This window comes from Salarias fasciatus, chromosome 12, assembly GCF_902148845.1.
Source record: "Salarias fasciatus chromosome 12, fSalaFa1.1, whole genome shotgun sequence".
Taxonomy (NCBI): Eukaryota; Metazoa; Chordata; class Actinopteri; order Blenniiformes; family Blenniidae; genus Salarias; species Salarias fasciatus.
In genome coordinates, this window is record NC_043756.1 from 10,047,190 (window position 1) to 10,069,198 (window position 22,009).

The 22,009-nt window shown below is 39.1% G+C and overlaps 1 protein-coding gene across 1 annotated transcript in view; it reads left to right on the top strand.

Annotated features, from left to right (window-relative positions):
* Positions 1–22,009, top strand: part of mctp1a (multiple C2 domains, transmembrane 1a) — a 132,222-nt gene that overhangs the window by 1,136 nt on the left and 109,077 nt on the right. The gene's annotated exons all lie outside the window — the stretch shown is intronic.

Genomic DNA, 22,009 nt, shown 5'->3' on the forward strand with positions numbered 1-22,009 from the left:
CCTTTTGCCTGATCACATCCTTTCCTTTCACTACAGGGACCGTCCTCTAGCTTCACAGTCCATCTGTCACTTTGTCCTTGCCTGTAGACAGAGGATGCCACAGGCACGTGCACTCTCAGGGGCTCATCATGCTCGTTCTTCTCTTGAAAAATTGGCCAGTTTTGCCACAGTCATGGCACAAGCCGCCAGCAGCGCTGGAGATTGATGCCAGGTATATTCCCACATCACTAAACATGCTGAGTCATGGTGCCCAACAATATGAAAGGGATGTGTCAACTGGAGTGGGCTGTAGTTGCAATTCAGAAAAATGACATCTGATTGGATTAAAAACAAAAACAAAAACAAACATTGAAATTACAAAGATGAGAAGACTGTGATTTAATAACAGTATTTAATAATGAGGTGTCTGATTCCACACTTTTCTTTTTATTTGATTATAATTCAGTTCAGATGCTACAATGAGCCATTAACAACATCATATTAATTAAGATCTGTGAAAGCACCTGAGTTCATTGATGTTCCTCACAGCTATTGAACTGTTCCAGAACTGCTTCTGGGCATCGTCCACACTTCTGCCTCAAAGTAATGTAGCATTATGAGCGCACTTCTTCTGAGTAAAGCTGGCAAAAGACATCCTATCCATTAAAACTCTGTAGGAAAAGTGTGGTGTGCTCAGCGGAACAGGTAGTAGAAAGCAGATATTAGTGACCTCATGGAAATAGATCAGCTTCATCACAGCACTTCAGGGTTACATAACAGGCAAACATCTTGCTTTTGTCAGATAAAGTTTTGTATAAGCATTGTTTTGTTGCCATGTTTTTCTTTGCAGTGGAATCAAACATCACATTGTTTATATATGACTTACCTTCTTTGTTTCCTTGGCTATGTAGGAGTACTACAGGTGTAAATAATACCATCTTAATGTATTATTTAATGAGGTTAGGGGAAGACGGAATGAGAAAAGAGTGCATTAAATGATGGTCGATGAAAGCAAACAAGGCCAGTGGAGACAGATCAGAAAGGGTTACAAGTAATAAGAGATGATTATGAGATGGCATGTGGTCCGATGAGATGAAGTTGAAGTGTGGAAAGGGAGGATTGAGATGAGGAGAGAGAGAAGAGAGGGAAAGAGAAGAGAAAAAATATTAGGAATACTTTTTGAAATTACAGAGGAAAGTCTTGTGAAAAAAAGTGATTAAAGTAATTCAGCACAAATGAATAATCTGTCCAAAAACAACAGATTTAAACATCCAGAGTTTCAAGATATCACATTTTTGCTTAGATTTCATCATGAGATAGAAGTCATATCCTCTTTATAGTTAACCACAAATCCATCATTTCACTCAATCCTAAAATCTGGGTTTAAAAAGTTTTTTCTGGGTTATGTAAGAGAATATAAAGTTTTAACAGACAGTGTGACCTGAGATGAACATCTGGACACAAGTGAACCCAGAGTGAACTGCATGATAGAAAGCATTTCATAGTTTGATTCTGGAAGCATAAGTGATGGAGGGAATTATTGCCAAGTTCTGGGAGTAATTTCATTATCGATTCACCACGGAAAAAAAAAAAAAATGAAATTTAACTTTCACAGTTTTCTCTGCACAGCAGTGTATGTGTGTGTGGGTGCTATGGAAAAATATGACAGGTTAAAAGATTAACTGGAATAAAAAATGATTACACCCAAAATCCTGATATTACTTTTAGGTCACCTTTGCACCTTCCATATTGCTCGTGTCTGAATGAATTATGACTTGGAGAAATGGACAGATTCCATATAATATCATCTTTTTTTAACCTTTCTCTTCTTCAAGTAGAGGTAGTGTAAGCACTGTATGTGTTTTCATTATGTAGCTGCAACAGTGTATCAGACTGATCTCTTATTCTCATTTCACTTGTAGACGAACAGATTTTGCCTTCTATTCTTGGTTAAGCCTGTCTTTGTGTTTGAAATGAAGCGAAGCAGAAGAACAGCTAATCCATTATTTTCGCTACTTTTTCACTATTGATGGCTAACCCTAAATTTCAAGTGCATCAATTTCTGTGTTTAACTTTCTTCCTCTGCTTCATTAAGAAGCTCTTCGATCTATTTGACCTCTCCAGAAAACAAAAACTGAAAGAAGCTTGAAAAGGAAAACACAGGCAAACCTATAGGTGTTACCAGTTCACACGAAGTGTATTATTTCAGGACTGTGAGAGGAAACCCATATGCAGACACCACCCAGAATGATCCTGAAGCCTTGACTTGAACCAGGGATACGTCTGTGAGGCAAGCGTGCCGACCAACACACCAGCGTACGCCCATTACTCTGCCTGACCTGTTATTGTCTGTGTCATTGGAAACAAAAAGGATCTCAATTACACTGATAAACAAACAACATTTTTTGATTGTAATTATTATTCAACAAAACTCTTGTGACACAATTCTGTTCATGGTTGAAGGGAGCTGGAGCAAGGCCTTGCAAACTATGGGTGAATGTAGGATCCACCCTGGACAGGCTGCTAGTCCATTACAGGGCCTCGATCCCATGACCCTCTCTCACTGTCTCACTGTTTGGTTCAAGCTGAAAAACCCAATATAGCTAAATCCTAAATAAAAATATGACATTCAAACATTATTATTCAAATGCATAATTATTGACAAATTGTGTTCAGTAAAGTTTTATAAAGCAAATCTTTACTGTTTTTACTTTCAAATAATAATGCTTTTGACATTCATGAAGAGTTGTAGATAAATCAGGAAAATGAAATGAGCGAAGTATATTGTTTTATCATAGCAAGTGATACCCTTACAGTGTCACAGTGGCCACATACCATACAATTTGATCTCAAGTGGGCAGGATCAGTAAATAATAGCATTATAATAAATAAATGACTAGAACTCTAAACCAATGTCTTTGTTTTAGTGTGATCCATTATTAACTCATATTGTAGCTCTCATTTAATAATCATGACAAATCTAAAATTTGAGTAAAAGAGAAGCAAATTCTACAATATTATTTCTTAGTACACCATTCCCACATGCGCTCTGCAACTTATAGTTCCTAATTTTTTTTTTTATTACACTAATTACATCTTCATTGGCATAAATCACTTGGCCTGATTATTGCTTGAACCCACAAATACAGTACGCCAGCTCATATTAGAATCAGAATAACTTCTCAAAGTATCTTTAACTTTTTTACATCTGTGTAGTAAGCCTAATCACCTGAACTGACTCATCATTTTTTTTACAAACTAAAGTGAAAATAAAATAGCATGAAATATGCGTGCGCCCCTGGCGGTCAGATGAATGTATTGCAGTTGATGTAATAATTTCGCGTAGCTGCTAAATTTCATCTTATCTGCTAGACTCTAGACGTTAATTTCTCTTGTCACCAAGTGGAACATGACTGTTTTACCTTGGCGATTTATTTTGAGGTTTCTGAAGCAAAACTATTCGTCAATGCGTCTGGAGAGTCGTCTAATCTCAAGTTATGCGTCCGAAGTGAGGTTTTACTAAAGTTAAAGAGGTAGTTGCAGGTTTTTTTTCTTTTTTTTCCCCTAACAGTCACGTAGGCAGCGGGTTTTGTTTTCCCGCCTCTGATGTTTTTTCTTCGAACAAACCAAATATTTTCAGCATAAAATGGACAGTGAAAGTGGTGAGTTAACGTTCACTTCTAATATCTGTATGTTTTGATGTTTTGTTATAAAACGTGTGCGTCAAATTTTGATATTTATGTTTAAAAAATGTGCATAACATCAAAACTAAGCCCGGTTACAAATAAAGCCTTTGAAATTAAAAAAAAAAAATACCGTTAAATTGTCAAATTGTCCCATTTATACTGTTTCTCTGTGTGATGTTTTTAAATTTAACAACGGTTAGCTTATATCGAGTGGGAAACAAATGCAATTTGATTGGAAAAACACTCTTTAAATGGATGTAAAGTTGCTTTGTAACTTTGAACAACCTTCATTTGTAAGAGTGAAATTGGGTTTCACGGGCCACATATGAAATGGGACTGTATAAAGAAACATTCTTCTTTTTTTTACCCCGAACCAACATGTTGTAAGAAACATATGCATGGTATAAAATAACGTGTAGAAAAACAAATCAACTTAAAATACCACTGTCAGCCATCAGTCATCATGGCTGAAAGACATAACCTGAGACAGGATAACTATAAATCTGAGTTAACAACAAATAAATCCTGTTGTGTTATTCCTGTGATGGACTGGTATCCTATCCTGGTTGTGCCCTGCCTTTCAGCCTGCTTGTACTCTGATATACTCTCCAGCTTCATAGTGTGGTTAAAGGCGACATTAAAGATTGATGTGCAGGAGAAATAAATATTTGAAACTATAAATTCATATCACTGTAACTGTATTCCCAGCTACTTGGAGACTTACTGTCCTGCTTCCAGGTCTCATTCTTCAAGTCTTCCACCACTTCTCTTTCATTTGTTTCTGTGCTGTTCATATGGAGTGTAGTAAAATATTCAAGACTTACTATCCATGGAAGTAGGTTTTTGTGTCACAGATACTATACGCTCATGGCCTTATGCTAATTATATTCAATGCAAAATACATAGAGGGATTTTGATTCATGATTGTTCGTCTCAGAGGGAATCAATGGTTTTTTAAAGAAATAACCAAGTATTTTAATGTATACATTTTTCCCTTTTTAGTTTCTTGATGCAAAGAAGAAGATTAATTAATAGTTGAATTGAATTGGCTTTCAAGTGCCTGTTTTCCTGTGCTTGTGTAGGTTTTCACAGATTTTCCACTCTCTCCTGAGTCTCCCACAATCTAAAGACATGTTTGTTCAGCCTCTTTGGTGTGACTGTGTGCATGGATCTTTGTGTTTCTCAATGTTCACATCCTTTTTGATGATGTAGGCTTCATCCCCAATGACCCAGATCTGCGTGAAGCTGTTATTAATTGGATATACATATTTTTCACCTCAAGGTGTTCACAGTTCATGAAATATGTTGGCTAAATTTTTTTGAACATTCTCCAAATTGCAGATAAAATTAGCTTCCATGTCTGTAAAAATCCTGGTCAGATTGGTGATTTTGTAGAGAGCTAATTTGTTTTGTCTTTGATACTTAAGCTTCTCATTTTAAGTCATTGACCTCATTTGCTTCAGGCTGGACTTGGAAATGAGCTATCTTTGGATGTCCTGTAGCACTGTGTGGCTTTTTTTTGATCCTAGAGGTGTTCTGAGAGTGGCTTCACGGGCATTTGAAAACAGCCCTTGGCCCCATTCTGAAAGTGTCTTGATGGCAGTTTATGTATATTAGGATTCATCACAGCCAGTGGGATCATCAGTTGAAACAGATGCAGACAAGCACATGATAGATGCTGACCTGCAGTGTGTAAAAGCTGTATGAACTAAGGAAGAAATAAAAGGTGTTTTTGCAGTGATGAAAATATGACTGACACCCTCTGCAGACATGATGAAGGGTTTTGACTCGCTGCTCTGTGATTAAGTGTCTTGTCGTGCCTGGAGTGCGTCAGTTTCCCTGTCAAGGAAAGATGTGAAGGGTCTCTGGTAGTGAGTTTGAGTGGATTTTGCTGTTATCAAGGATCCACAAATTAAGATTTAATCATTTTACTGAAATGCTGGTGAGTGATGTTTCCCATCCCGATTTGTCAACCGTCGGTATTTTGTATCTTTTAACTGTGCTGTGAATTTGGGGCCTGCCTGACACAGGTTTCTTTCTTTGTATTTTGAAAAAGAGAAGAATAGAGAGCATCATGTGGTGACAGGGTGTTATTAGTGGCATTAGCACTGCAGGTTGTTCCAGCAAGCCTTTCTATGCATGTGTTTACACTGCTTTTCTACCATAATTAAAAAAAGGTTCATTTAGTTTAATTGATGAGTCTAAGAGTCTAAGATTGCCCTCAGGTGTGGTTGTGAGCCTGTATGACTGTCTGTGTTGCTTCTGTGATAGATTTGTTCAGAGCATACCTGCACTGGCCCAAAGTCATAGGATGAGTTCCATGGCCCTGCAACCACAATGGATGAATAGATATATCGATGAAGCAATGTTTTTCTTTATTTTGTTTTGAGTGATTTTAAAATACTCTGTGCCTTTCCAGGTGTTTTGCTGCAAATGGGCTTATCTCCAGGTCTTGAACATTGCTCAGCATTGACTTTCACATTACCATGCATTCATAGTATTTTAAGAGCTTAATTTTAATCAAATTCTTTTTTGTAAATTCAACAGATCAAAGTAAATTAGTCATAGCTGGGCAAAAACAAAAAGCGGTGTCACTGTTTTCAAACATTCTCAATTTAGAAAACTGTGAATGATCCTGTATATTGAATTTGGCTCACCTGATTTGAAGTGTTCCTGTGGCAATGCCACGCAATGTTTGTGTCACTTTTTCTCATTGGCTTTTTCCTTATGTATTTAAAATCATTCCTCCCTGTGTTCTCACCATGTTCTTGATGTGAACCTTATGTGCAATGTCCCTGATCCATCCCATATTATCCTTGTTCTTATATTGACACCATTTCATTCACAGCTGCACTCTGACAATGAGTCCAAAACATATTGACCCGTCGGAAGAACAGTCTGTGTTCTACAAGATGGGAACTCTGCACTGTGTCATTGTGGTGCCCTCCAGTGCTGTCCTCTGCAGTCTCTGTCTGATGCACATTCTCCTGCACACAGAACTACCGTGTCCACAGCCACGAGCCTGTGTCCACAGTGTGATAGTAAGCCGCATTAAGCAGGATAATGTAAACTGCTAAATGAGTCAGGACTGCTGCTCTGCCTCACTGAATAGTGGCATTATAAATCAACAAAAAAAAAAAAAGGATTGGTGTGGGTCAGGTAGCACTCTGAAAATAAACCGCCTCCATCTCTACCTTAATGCAGGAACACAGTGATGGAGCATGTGCTGTACATCAGTGAAGGTCAAACGTGGTGGCAGAAGTGATTGTCAGTCCGAGTGATGAGAGAGCAGGTCGACATGGATTAGCCTTTAAATCTGTAGATCAAGCCAAAGAATTAGCTTTTTACCTTCTAGTACTACCATCCCACACTGATTAATCATATCTGAGCCGAGTCAGACCAACACAGCAGCCGTGTACGCAAGCAAGGCAATCAAATTACAGATGGTATCCCTCGGCAGTCAGCTACGTGATATTTTTTGAATTTGAGGAACATTTTGGAGTTATTTAAGTGATAGAAAATGTTGAGACACAGTTTGTTCCTCCTTCAGACGCACTGTACGTGTCTGTCAGTGTATCTTTTACTAACCTCATACCTAAACTCTTGAAATTTAACAGCCTAGCAAATGACCTTAGACAGCTTTTCTAAGTAGGTTGGCTGCACCAGATAAAAGACCAAGGCAGGCAAACAGACAATAATGTAGCACAGGTGGGCTGCGGTTGCTCTTTCCAGACAAAAAAAAAACACATGGTGACCAAAGGCTGTGGGATATTTTTCCTATTCCTCATGCTAATCAAACATTTGCAACTCAATGTAGGTCCCACATCCTCAGTGGTGAGTGAATATTGAATATTTGCAAATGAGCTTCCCTGTAGCATCGATTAATATGTCCCAGTAGTCAGCAAGTCGTAAGTGTTCCTGCAGCCCATTAAAATCAGTATGAGAGCTCAGCCATGAGCTGGATCCGCTGCACTGTGAGAGAACATGTGTTTTGTTGTATGACTGTGGTCCTATTGTGTGCTGCACGTTTCAAGCATTGGATTCAAGAATGTTGTTTATTTTGAATGAAGGCTAATGTTTCACAAACAACTCAGGGGTTTTGATGACCTGATTTACCTAATAATGCCTCTGCTTACCACATCTGCGAAACATGAAATGCCCTCAAATTGTTTGCTATTGTTTCTTTAAACACGTAAACAGGATTCTTATTGTTTGTACCCCCAGGTCGTGGTTGATAAATGGCATCAGGTGGAAAGTAGTGTGTTACGTCATGCTTAATTTTAACCCTTTGTGCTGTTTTTCTGCAATAATGCGGTTAGGAAACAGCATACTTTTTAAAAAAAATTGGTGATGTTGTTTGATAAGGTCCTAAATAAATACACTGAAAAAGGAGGATGTCTTGTTAGCAGATCAAATGTTTCTATGTTGCAAAGAATGAAGTAGATGTGCAGCTGTTGAGCTCAGGGGAACATCTTTATGTCTCTATTGGGTTTCCTGGGATGTCTTTGTAATCATCTCAAAAGCCTTTGTATTGATCCCGAGACACAGCGAGAGAGAAAACAAAAGAGACGGACTGAAAGAAAGGTTCAGATTCAGAGGAGGGAAATTTTTTATTCTTCAAAAATAGATGAGCTACTTTTTTACATCTGAACCTATATTTGCTCAATGTGTAATCTGTTCTGTTGCAAATATTACATTTTCTTTTTCTTATGGTCTCTGGCTATTTTTCGACCTTAATATGCATGGTGGCCTTTTCTGTTAGGTATTTTTTAGGTGAATATCTTGACAACTTGACAGTCAGTTACTATTATAGTGATGCTGGGAATTTGGTCCAGTAATTATGTATAAGAAAAAAAATTGTATTAATGACCTTCTACATTTACATTTCAAGCTTCACTGACCCTCTGAGCAGCTTATAATGAGTAAAACTGTGGACACCATGGGAGTTAATTTATCCTCATGTGATGGAGATGATATCACAGAGTGCCAAGGTTTATGTAAGGTAAAGAAAAGTGCTTCTGTGTATTGTTTTCAGATCATTGCAGAGGGCAGAATAAGAATGTAATGAATCATGGACATGGTGAACATTCAAACAGTCATGTTTTCACCGACATGACACTTAGATCTCTAACACTGTGGATGGGACAGTGTTGTGAGGTGAAGAAAATTTATTCAGGTTAGTTCAGCTTGTACCTCTTGGTTTTCCATCTGCACATGGAGCAGACAGACAGGCTACAGATACGATGGTGTGGAAGGATGAGCCTCTTTACAGCTGGATGGTGGCGTATTGTTTTTCACATGATGGCTTGTTTATTTATTTATTTAGTTATTTATTTTTTAAGCATCTTGCGGGTGGTATGGTGATGATGAAAGTGACAGCATTTGTTTTCCTCACATAATCTCTTTGCTTCATGTTTTTCACACTGTGTGTGACAGGATTGGTTATGTTTCTCATGTTTGTCCACTAGAGCTATGCAGATTTACTGAAATTTACTTAGTGCCCTTTAGAGTTTACATTCAGAGACCATGTGATACCAGGGAGGCTGCAGTGTAAAATAGTAGTAAGCACTCTTGCCTCAAATTGAGAATATCCATCCTTTGATTTCAAGCTTGGGCTATTTCCTTGGGATATCTACATGTTCTCCCTGTGCATGTCTGAGTTTTTAGTCCAACAACATGCATACAAGGTGAATATGCGTCTGTACGTTGATCAAAGATGTGAGGGTGTGTCTTTGGTTGTATGTCTGTTTTTATTTGGTGACCTGGTCTTTGTGTATCCGCCTTTTGTTGGATGGATGGACCGTGACTACTATACATACTTTTTGATGTGTTCTAAAATTTGACTTCTTGAATTAAAAATTATACATATCTCATAAATCTCACATGATTTGCATCAAAGTGCTTAACATTTGATATTGTCCCTCTTATCTGATGTTGAGGATTGTTCCCTAATTTTTTTGTGTCTTATTTTGAGAATTTGTTGTAGTTTTGGTGATGATTTGTTCTGCATTGCGGAACAATTTTCAATGCTGTGTGTGAATCTCTGATATGACATGTTTTTGTTAATCTTACCATCATCACTATATGGGGTTGACTTTAAAATCTGATCATCTTACCACAATACGTGAATAAACTTAACTGCTTTGACAATTCTTTGTATAAACCTCAACGGCACATCTTTAAAGGGGCTGTATCATGCAAAATTCACTTTTTGTATGTTTTAACATTGTTATATAGTTATGTTCTCACCAAAAACACCCCCAAAGGGTTTTTTTCCTTCGTGCCTGCGTGTTTGAGCTTTCCTCGTTGTTGTGCTGCTCAGAGAGGCTGCCCCTCCCGCACCCGTGAAAACGCTCTGTTTCTCATGTTGACGTCACACGGTGAAGATGTCTCCCCTGAGCCCCCCTCCCGCAGACCCTCGGCAGTCAGCGTTGCCACTTTTTGTAACTCCGATTACGGAGATAAACTTTAACCATCGTCTGAAAGCAACAATCAAGCAAGAGCAACAGTCTGAAGGTTCTGCGCTTGGTGAGATTCTAACAGGAAAAGATGTTTTCCCATGTCTTTGCGTGTAAAGAAGCTAGAGCTAAAGAGCTAAAGCTAGCCAACGTATTTGTTTTGAAGCGCTGATTGGTTGAAGTACGCTGTCAGTCAAAGTCCACAGGGGGACAGGCGGGATTTTCAGTGAAACAGAGCGTTTTCTTTTCCGGGTTTCAGAATTAGCCCCAGAAAATCTTTCATTTCACACAAAATGACTTTAACTTAGCGCCAAAAATAAACTATTACCATGTTAATGCCATTTCTAAGGTTTGGACTAGCTAAAAAAGCATGATAAAGCTCCTTTAAAGACATCCAGATTTTTTTATTTTATTTTTCTGTATTGGATAAGTTACATTTTACATGTTTTGGTGTTTTGAGTCTAAAATACCATCTAACTCTGCATGCTCAGACATGCACATAAACATAGCTTCAGTGTTTTTCTGGTGAAGCTGGCATCCTCTCGGTATAAGCTTCCATTCAAGTCTTTGGCTGCATCATTTTGGCACTTAATTTCATTCTTAGCATGGCATCATTCACCTCAGAGAAAAGAGCAGTCAGCTGCTAATACCCCAGCTTTTCTGCATCTGCTTCATGGGATGCTATCTCTGTATGCAGGGATCAGCTGATGATCAGCTCTGCCTGTTAGCAGAGAAACTGGCAGCATGAAATCACTGTCTGTCATTCTTAAGAGAGAGATGTGAAGGTTTTTATCAGAGTTGGCAGCTCTCCTCTGTCTCAGATGGTGTGGTTTCTAAGTTTTGCTGCTGGATTATAGAAGGGACATGGTGCCACCTACTGGTACAAAGCTGATGTGGCTCTCTGGAGGGAAGGAAACTGGCAGCGTATCAGCAGTGAGGCGTTTTGTTTGACAAAGGCAGTTCATTGTTATGACATTGAGTCCATCTTCTCCACAGAGCAGTTTCTGTTTGACCTGAAAGAGTTACGTTTTATGACATTTGCAGTTGCACAGCTTCTTCTGTGTGTGGAACTTTAAATGACCCTTGACCACACTTGACTACTAAATATCTCAACGACATACACATTAATCGTACATACCTCAACAAACTAATGCCATTACAGGAAAAAGTTTTATACAAGCTTCCAGCAGTCATGAATGTATTTTTGAATTGTCCTGATAAAAATAGCATTTTGTTGATCAAGTGACATGATGTAATTTCATTGATTCACTGTTTTAGAGTTAAATTAGGTCTAAAACTAGTGAACTGATTGAAGTTTTGAAGTGATTCAGATGCTTTTCATTTGGCAGCGTGATGAAATTCTCTTTCTGTTGAAAGATGATGGTTAATGTGGGTGTCTGGAAGCATTTGATATGTCTTTGCAACACAGTTTTGGCTTAAGAACAGTTTTCTTTGTGTGATCTCTTGACTCTGACAACTTTAGATATCTTGTTGGGCATATTAAGAACTCAGTGTTCCTACTATTACTAATGAGTGTCTGATATGTAAATAGGCTGAACTGGATGGTGGATGATTTGAATAGTTTACATAGATATTTGCTTATTTTTAAATCTAATTTGTATAATGACTCAGAGATATGTATTAATGATGAAGATTCTTGTCATTATTTTTTTAAGTTTTTGGATAGTCTGCAAGAGTAATATATATTAAAGTTGAATTTTAGTCTTATTCTCAAATGTCTCCCATCCTATGGATTGATGGGGATTGAAGAAGTCACCCAACCGATATCTAGAGGAACAGTGTCATTGGTCTTTTTCCTCTGATTCCTTTTTCAGTTAACTGGTGTCAGACAAGATTATCAGATAAAAACCTCTGTTACTGTCTTTGCAGATTTTACTGTGTTCTCAGGATCATTGGAGTCACCAGACTCTTTTGAAAGGTGAAATGTAAACTCAAGTTTATTTTGTGGTGGCAGCTGGTCTGTGAGGCTATTAAAAGTTTCAGTGGGGACTCCAGAAATGTGAAGTCTCGAAGTCCTTTCATTTTCTGCAGTCCTCCTTGTATGGTTTCCAATTTGCTTCTTTCATTAGCTCCATCAAACCCGCTCTCATCTCTTGTCCCATGTTGTTTTGAAGTGGGGGTCCCTTACTGGATTCCTCCACCACTCGTTCTGCCAGCTTTTCTTGGAAATCAGCTCTGATCTCATGTGTGAAACAGAAAAAGAAACTGTGAATGCAGCTTTGCGATTTCCCTCTCCACCTGTGTTTTCACTATCTTGTAGATACATTTGATGCAGCCATGTCTGTTTCTTGACCCCAATTGTCCCCATCTGACCAAAAATTAAAAAGTAAAAGTGCTCAGTTTTGATATCTTCAACCTGATTAACTTCACAAGCATACAGAATTTACATTTTACTTTTCAAAATGCAGTCTACTGCTGTTTGCTTGCTACATGCTTGCATCGTCGTTACACATGAGATCGTCTAATAGACAAAATCATGGACTTACACAAAGTGTTGTCTTCCCTAATAAAATACAAATCAATATATCTAGCAACATTCTTGTCTTTGAGTTTTTTCCATCAGGATATATTTTTGTGCTAATTCTGTAAGGAGAAAACAAATTCTCTAAGGTCCATCCATTCATCCATCCATCTTGTATACTGCTTTACCAGGGTCAAAGGGTGCTGGAGCTAATCTCTGTTATTGATCGGTGAGGGAAAGGTACAGCCTGGAAGGTTGCCAGTCCATCACAGGGCACAGATTCTTTTAGATATCGTACTACATTCAGAATATACTCTAGTCTAGTGGTTCAGGTGTTTATTGACAGTTTAAGGACAGAGATTTTTTTTTTTTCTTATTTTTGTGCAACTGCACTAACAAGTTTTGTGTTTGTGTTTTTGCAACAACTTCTCCCATGACTGTGCTGCCATGCAACATTTCTGTTCTCTACATACATGGTTCCCAGCCATCTGTCCTCCACGTTGCTTTCTCCAGCTTAGGGTCGTGACTCATGGGGTGCTGGAGTCAATCCTGGGTGTCACTGGGCATTTATCAGGCTACATTGCAGATAGATTGTTTGTCAATCACATGGAAAACCCAGGAGAGCAGACACCCATTAACTTTAAAATGCATGTTTTTGGATTGTGATAAGGAACCAAACCGACTGGAGAACATACAGATTTGGAACAGAAAGGCCCTCAAGCCCGGAGCGAGGAACATTCAAGCTGTGAGGTGAGAATGCTCTTAACATTCAGAGTTTAGTATGTACGTGCATATACTGAACTTTTCAGTCACCTATTTTAACAATATGTGGTTACCCAGGTTTATCTTCACTTTTTGTACAAGGATCATGCTACGACAAAATTTGGGTTTGCTATGGATTATTTTGAAATGTAACTGTTCTGGTAGGTGACATCTTGATATATCTCAGTTGGTAGAGCAGGTCGTCTTATAACCGGAAGGTTGGCGGTTCGATCCCCGCTCCCGCAGGCGTAAAACTGTCGTTGTGTCCTTGGGCAAGACACTTCACCCACCTTGCCTCGTATGAATGTTGTGAGAGTGAATGGTTGGTGGTGGTCGGTGGGGCCGACGGCGCAGATTGGCAGCCTCGCTTCCGTCAGTCTGCCCCAGGGCAGCTGTGGTTACAGTAGTAGCTTACCACCACCTGGTATGGTGTGAATGAATAATGCAATGTAAAGCGTCTTTGAGTGTCCTGAAAAGCGCTATATAAAACCAATGCATTATTGTTATTATTTCAGGGAAATATATTTTGAATGGTCATGTTTTTATTCACTTTTTATCACCAGACTCTTAAAATTACTGTTGTAGCCTAAGCTTCAGCTTTCACCCTCTTCATCGCTTTTCTATATATATTAGGAACATAGACATGCAGAGTACAGATGCCATGTGCATATTCTTCAGAGGTTAGCTATAATTACATCTGTCTCTCACTTGGTGGAATTGTTAATTAAGCTTGTATATAATTCTTATCAAGTGCCTGTTTGTGACTCTGTTCTTTCTGGCATCTCGTGCTCCAACAGGTGGCTGCTATTTCTAAGCCACGATCATGATCACAGGTCACAGTCTATAAAAAGACCTGGAATGCCACAGCATATCTTTTTATGTCCTTTCACTTCATATCAGTTCATTCTTAGCTGCCTGTCATTTCAGGTCTTTGTGTTTACTTTCTTCTTTTCTGCCTCATCCGTGTGTCTCATCTCATTTCCAAATCAGAATGTGTTTGTTTGTCCTCTGTTGCACGAACATATAGTAGAGACATTTTGGAGCGTTGCCGGCTTGTCAAAAAAAAAAAAAAAAGACAAAACAAAATTATATGGCATGACCATCCACAGAAGTGGTGTCAAATTACTGCACTGCATCCTCTCTGGTGACCCCTGGAGCTGTGATTCCCCTGGAGCACACCTGCTGTTGACATTTGTTGAGAGAGTGGATATGGGGGGAGACGTACATGCACGGTTGAATGTTAATAGGGACACATACTGCTTGATCTATATACTCTCTTTGAACCTTGGCATCCCCTCGTGTGAACGCTTTCGTGCCGCGAACGACTCTTCACTATTTATACAAAGACTTTCATCCATGAATTCCACAGAGTCAGAGGTAAGTTTTTAGCACGCTTCTCAAACTGAAACTGGCAATTTTGTTTGTAGCAAGATGAATCTACTAGGATTTTCTTTGACCTGGGGAACATTGGCTTATTATTCAGTAGTGTGTTGTTATATGTGAGTGGAATTGGTCTTTACTCTTAATTCCAGTGAGTGAACCTGACATGAGCAAAATATACAATGAACAGCTTGCCATCTTTATCAATATCACTTTGATTCAATACAGAAAACACTTTCAATTTAGACATCTCAGAACTCATGTGATGTTGAACCGCTTATCTTTAATAACATGACAACAATGACTCACCACAAACAGTGCACACTCCCACTCTGCTCGCTGATCTTTTTATGTCCTTTGGTGCTCAGCCCTATCGAGAATAAACACATCAGAGTCACTGGATGTTTGCCATCAACACTTGGTTTAGCACAAACCGAGCCAGATGTTTGGGTTTTTTTATTTAATTTATTTGTTTTTGTGTTGGAGATTCAAACACTGCTCTGTCTTAACTTAGACTCGCTGTCATAAGGTTATGTCAGCCTGCTGTTGTGCATGAATGCTTCTATAGATTGCTATTGTTTTCTTGAGGAAATGCAATCTTTCTTTTGGGTAGTGGAGACAACTGACACAAACACTAATATGAAAATGAGAGCCACCCACATTGATCACACATCGATACCTGAGTCCATGCGTGCAGAACCAGGACGAGCGATTATGTGACTGGAATCAGTGATCGCTTATGGTCTGTATAGAGAAAGAGATAAGCTTAAGTTAGCTTTCTATTATTGCCCGACAGTAGCATTGAACTGTCTCTGTGAGGAAGCTGGTACTGTTGACTGTCCAGCAGCCATCTGTTCATTCCTGTCTCTCTGTCCTTTTAACTGCTGAGAATAGTGAAATCTCTCTGGCGGCTTGTACTTTTTTTTTCTAAATCACAATACAGTATTAGCTCAGGCTGACATGCTATCGACTGCTTCCTGGACTGGTTCCAGGTACGGATCCATGCAGTTTAATGTCGCTGTAGAGCTCATGTACAGTTTTCATTTTATTTTTTTGCATGACATGAGAAAGAAACATTATAGAGACGATAGAAACCAGAAGCAATGACTGTTTCCATAATGAAATGAACTCATGCTAAACTGCATTTAAATTATTGAAGAGTTCATAAGGATGAGCTTTAAGGGACCAAAGAACTCTAAGTGGATTATAATAGAACCTTGTGGTGTTGTGAGCGTCCATGTGGGTGTTGTAATGAAAGACGATGAATCACTGAGTGAAACCTGTGAAGTTTGCTACTACAATCACTCAGGTCTGGAGTGTGGGCTTCTTTCCAGGTCTGGAGTGTAGGCTGCTGTGATGACACACTTTGTGGGGGAGCAGTCTTGGGTTTTTCAAGGAAAAGCCTGTCCTTTCCAAGATCCTGCAAAGTAGCCATTGTTCGATGTTCTAAATTTGTAGCTATATTTTTATTTGATTGTTTATTCCTGTTATTGTGGACAATGTGTAGGCTTCAGCTGAGTCACATTTTATATCTCAAAAGTGTACTGCCTAAAATCTCCACATGAGGAGGATGGCTTTTTTTTCTTAGCAAAGGTGAGCAAGCCAAGACAGTTGAAATAATGTGCACTGTTTGCAGCATCTCAAGTGAAAATTCTTCACAGTTGGAAGTATAGGTAGCCTGTTTCTCTCACAGTCAAAAGGAAGCAAACTGTGCTTTTGATAGCATGCAAAGAATGTAGATTTGGAACAAAACAAATTGGGAACATCTGCCTAACTTAATCTTATTATTCTGCCTTTTTAAATTTATGTTACTGTTTTTTCTACCATATTTAGTATATTGTCTCATGTTTTACACAAAAGAATGCATTTATCAAGTTGTTTTTAAAAGTATGATTATATATAAAGATATTTTATGGAGAATGCAGCAAGACATCTCACACAGTTCAGAAGCAGAACAACAAAAAAGGATGACAAGTCAGTGGTGCTGATAAAAGTAAAACAGGGGCGTGGGCATTTTGACAGCAGTTCACTGCTTACTCATCAATGATAGAAGTTGTGAATAGTGAGACAAGGTCTTTTGGGACAGATTGTGAAACAATATCAGTAAATGCGCCTCAATTTTCAGATTTCTTTGAAGGTTGAACAATCTACAATACATGATATGAAATGTTTCCCAGATTGTTTGCTAATATCTGTTAGAAAAGTAAAAAGAAATCCTTATTTGTTACAAATCCAGCTTCCAATTCAAATATCACAGAAAGTGTTTGCGTCTTGGCATTCTGCAGTTTGCTTTAGATGTAGGCCTTTTTAGATCTGTAACAAGAGTTCACGCATTGTTTTTGTACATCAAACATAGGAACCGGAGGTTTAAGTCCATCACAGATAAATAGAAGAGCATTCAGCATGAAAAACTAGCCAAGTTTACCATGCAAGTTCTGATGCTTTCCTGTGGCCATCTGTTTACAAAGGTGTTCTGTAAAACATTATGAAGACTAACAGGAAAATGAATAGCAACTCATTTAACGTACCATCGGCTTTTAAAAAAAGCCTTCATTTCTTTTGCTCCAAGGTCCTATTTGTTATCTTTCATATTTCAGTTCTCCTCTTTGCTTCATCATGTTTGTGATTATTCAAGAGCTTTTTTTCCCCCTTTGAATGTGAATATTTTATTTCAATCAAAAAGTCATTATTTGTTGTCTTCGCGCTCCATTAGGAAAAATTGAATTCTCCATGTAAAAAGACAAATTAGTATTTAGTTTCACGCAGAGGGCTAGTGAGCTTCATTTTCTTGAGTGTTAAAAGGACCTGAGCCTTCAATAACATGCCTAATCATGAATGGATGGATAGATCAGCTCAAGCACACACGCAGTGAAGAAAGAGAGAAGGCATTGACTCCCATCAAAGTTTCTGCCCTTAATGAAAATTGCATGAATTGGAAAGTTAATGCAGTCACGATGCTTCTGAAGTAGCTTCATAGAATTGAACCAAATGAAACAGAGGGATTCAAAGTCCAGCGAGAACCAAGGATTCACCGACACATTAAGAAAGCAATTTTCCTTCAGTGTCTCTGATACCATCTCATTAAAATTTTATATTCACTTGGAGAAATGTGATGAATGCCTGTTGTAATTTCATCTGCCTGTTATAATTTTGTGACCTGACAAATGTTATTTATTTCTGTTTCTGTTTTCTGAGCGAACTTCGAGTTTGTATAAATGAGGTCATGACCTCTGCCCTCTCCTGTCACAGCAACCAGTAGCTGACAGACTGGAAAGAGACAGCTGCAACTTGAGCTTCTCACCTAAAGTCTCTCTGTGGATGTTACAAGAATAGTAGTAAACGTCGGAAAACAGGATTTATCTTAAAGTAAAATAACTTATTCATTCATTCATTAAAAAAATAAATCCCAACTCATCCTTCCAAAAAGCGATGACGATTTTACATACAGTAGCTTATCCTTCCACTAATTGCCACACTGCTTTCACACCTATTTTGTCTTTCTCCTTTGACCTTTGATTGCAAAATATCTGCAGAGAGGAAATGTATTCATCATGCAGTATCAGAATCGAAGCACAAACTCACATCAGAGTTGATGAAGTTCAGGATCATTTGGCCCACCCACATATAACCAAGCATTCTAAAAAACAGGGATCATGTTTGAGATCTTTTTGTGTGAATTCAGAATTTTGATTTGATTTCTTTCTTCCTCGTTCACACATTGGTTTGCTCTCTGGTCTCATAGTGAGAGTGTCCATAATTTAAATTTGCCTGTCCTCTTTGTGCCTGCATAGGTTTTTCTCACAATGCTCTAGTTTTTCCCAAAAAAGCCAAAAATGTGCTTTTGAGATTAATTTCTGACACAGTTTTCCCCTCAGTTTGAATGTTAGTGTGTATAACTGATTGTCCTTCTGTGTTTGCCCTGTGATTGGCTGGTGACCTGCTCAGGTTGCACCGTAACTTTGCCCGTTGTAATCTTGGATCAACTCCAGGGCCTTTCTACCCTGAGTTCCACAGAGTGGTACATTACTTCAGTGGTACTAAGTAAAATCTCAGTGATTACTTTATCATTGTGCATATTGAAATCCAAGGTTTGCTTTAACTAATTATTAAAAGAGACATCTCTGGGCTACTGTCCTCTAATTTGTTGGACCAGGCACTTTTAGTTTGTCTTTGGAACGCTGACTCCAGCTTGCCAGTCTGACTGAAAAACAAGCTGTCTGAAGGAGACGGTGGGGGGCACAAGGGTGAACACTTCATCGACGTAGTCAGGAGGACGGCAGCAGGACAAGTAGCAAGTGATGATCCCAGCAATGTCAAGGAGAGGTAAAAGAGGACTGAGACAGGTGCAGACAAAAGTAAACATGTAATGAATCCATCTGCACATTCAGAGGAAGCATAGATGCTCCCTGGAGACGTTTTCTGTGTTTGTCTTGGCTCCCAGTGCGTATTTGCCCTTGACACTTTGCTTTTACTTTGCCCTTTAGAGATTATTACTCCGCCAGGAGGTTATGGAATCATGTCCGTTTGTTGGTTGGTTGGTTTGTTGGCTGGTCTGTTAGCAAGATTCCGGAAAAAGTAATGGACGGATTGCAATGAAACTTTGTGGAAAGGTGGGTCTTGGGCTAACTTAGAATCGATTAAATTTTGGTGTTGATCCGGATCACTGTCTGGATCTAGGACTTTTTTAAAGAATTCTTTATGATTGACAGATAAGGGAGTCTTTCACATAGTTGGGCAGGCCCGCCGACAGGGGGGGACAAATGCCTGGTTCATACAGGACGCGCCGCGCGCGGAGGCGGAAGCGCCGAGCACCGACTTTCAGATCGGCGCCCCTCTTAACCTATCTGACGGCTCATACAGGAGGCTCGCGCCGTGGACCGCAGCCGCTCTGCTCCTCTCTGTTTTCTCCACGAGGTCCGCCAGTTGTAAAGCTGGACACAGCAGATCGCACCAGACAGGAAGTCGGCAATGGAAAATATTAGACAATCTGGTCAATTTTCAAATTAAAATGACGTAAAATCACATGAATTATGTTGCTTTTTGGTTTTCCTTTTCAGATAAACACACACACACACACACACACACACACACACACACACACACACACACACACACACACAGGGAGAGAGGGCGACAGGGCGACAGACAGAGGCACCGCACACCGCAGCGCTCCGCTCTGATCACACCCCCGATCACAATGTTGTTTTATTATATATGGTGTTCTTATTGTTGTTGGTGACTGATTTGAGCTGTGGAGGAGGTATGCGCTCTCTGAGTGCCAATTTCTAGTTGTACTATACTTAACCTTATTATTTAACTATACTTTCTCCCCGTCTTGCCAGTCCTTCCATGTCTCCTTTCTCCTTTAGACTTAGATTTATTCAGAAATTCTTCCTTATTGGATGACCTTTTTGCATTTTCATTTTAGTTAGCCAGTCTGGTGTTTTTTTCTCCCAACTCATAAGGGATTTTTGTCATTATTTTGTAAGTACTTGCTGTTGCTCACACTGGTTTGTCTTAAATTAGCTGCAGTGGTACTATTTTTAACAATCTTGCAAGGCTTGTCATCACACCTGTCACGGTGTCATTTTGGATCTCAAAACTAATTGTATTCACTCAAAAAACTGGTTTGATGGTTCTCTCACACAAATTCAAAGTTCTATTTTGCTTTGGACTTTTGATATGTAAGAGTTAAAGTATCATATTTCATTTACCAGAGGATTTTACTTTGCCAGCCAACAATTTGCATGACCTGATTTATGGATTTTTTTTTATCATACTTTGTGTTCTTGTTCACCTTATATTTAAATGAACAGAATAGAATGAGCAATTTTATTTGTTGACCTGGTCTCAGGTTCACATTGGCCATGATGCAGCTCATAGTACTTCACTGTTCACATCATCGTTTGCTATATCCAAGACTTTAAAATTCAATGAAGTGTTTGTGATTTTTGTGTACTCTGAAACATCTCATGGAACAGACAAAACGCAGGAAAAGAAGTAATGATGGCAGAAAGTACTACACAGCCAGCACAGAAGTTGTGAGAAACATTATGCGCACGTGTATCAGTTATGTTGCAGGGAGCTCCTGCTGGGATGGATCATGCAGAGGTTAGCTGTAATGACTGCTTTAATTGATTTGATCAACTATTGAATTACAGAGCGGATATGTGCTACATGGTGTGGAATAATAAAAAAAAAAAGCGCTCTTTTGTACGTGTGTGTGTGTGTGTGTGTGTGTGTGTGTGTGCACTTTTTGGCTTACCTACCTGATTCCTCACTGTCTTTCCAGCTGCCCTTCTTTGTCCATCTGTCTGCTTGTAGAAACCACCATCAGCACACCAGCAGCGTTAATCAGGCCTGTGTTGCTTCCTATGTTATTTATTGATGACCCTGCAGCACTGACATTAGACTTCAAAGCGCTTCTGTCAACTTCACAAACACTGAAGTCATACAGATTTTATGGTTTCGGTCATCTAACTAATGCATGTGTATATCATTTAACCGGAGTTAGCTATGCGTGCGTGTGTGTGCGTGTGTGTGTGCGTGTGTGTGTGTGCGTGCGTGTCCTAAGATGTGTGGTGAGTAATGAGCAGACAGATGGTGCACACTCCAGGTTTTGGTGGCGCAGACAGGCCAAACATGAGAGATTTAGGCAAGGATGGATGGATGGATGAAAGGCAAGGGTGTGTTTGTTCATTGGCTATATTGCCCGTGTGTGCATGAGCATGACTATGTGTCGAAAAGAGATATTAGCAGACAATTGCGGATTTGCTTTTTTGTGAGGGAAGCTTCCAAAGTGCTGTCAGGCTATGGTATTTTCATAAACAAGAACACTGTTGCCTCAATTGTCACAATCACTTGGACTTAAAAAAGTGTCTTATTATTGAGTGCGCTGACGCGTCGCAAACTACGTTTTGATTCTTTTTTTTTCTTTTGCTCAGAGAACTTTTCATCAGCTTTTCTGTCATGCTCCTGGCTGTGACTGTGAGGTGTGCTGTGTTGCAGTCGCTGAAACCATAAGACCTGCTGACAGACACACTGCTGAATAAGGCCAATACAACAGCACACATGAAAGGGAGAGCTGCCAGGTCTTGGGGTCTGACAGCATTGTGATATAACAGCATAGATTTACACACACTTGCGTGTGCACACTCCTACTCCGCCTCGATTGAGCTTTATTTAGTTTTTTTTTTTTTTTTTTTTTTGGTAAGTCTGCAGAACTGCCTGTGCCAGGAAGCAGAATGACACCTCCCTGCTGT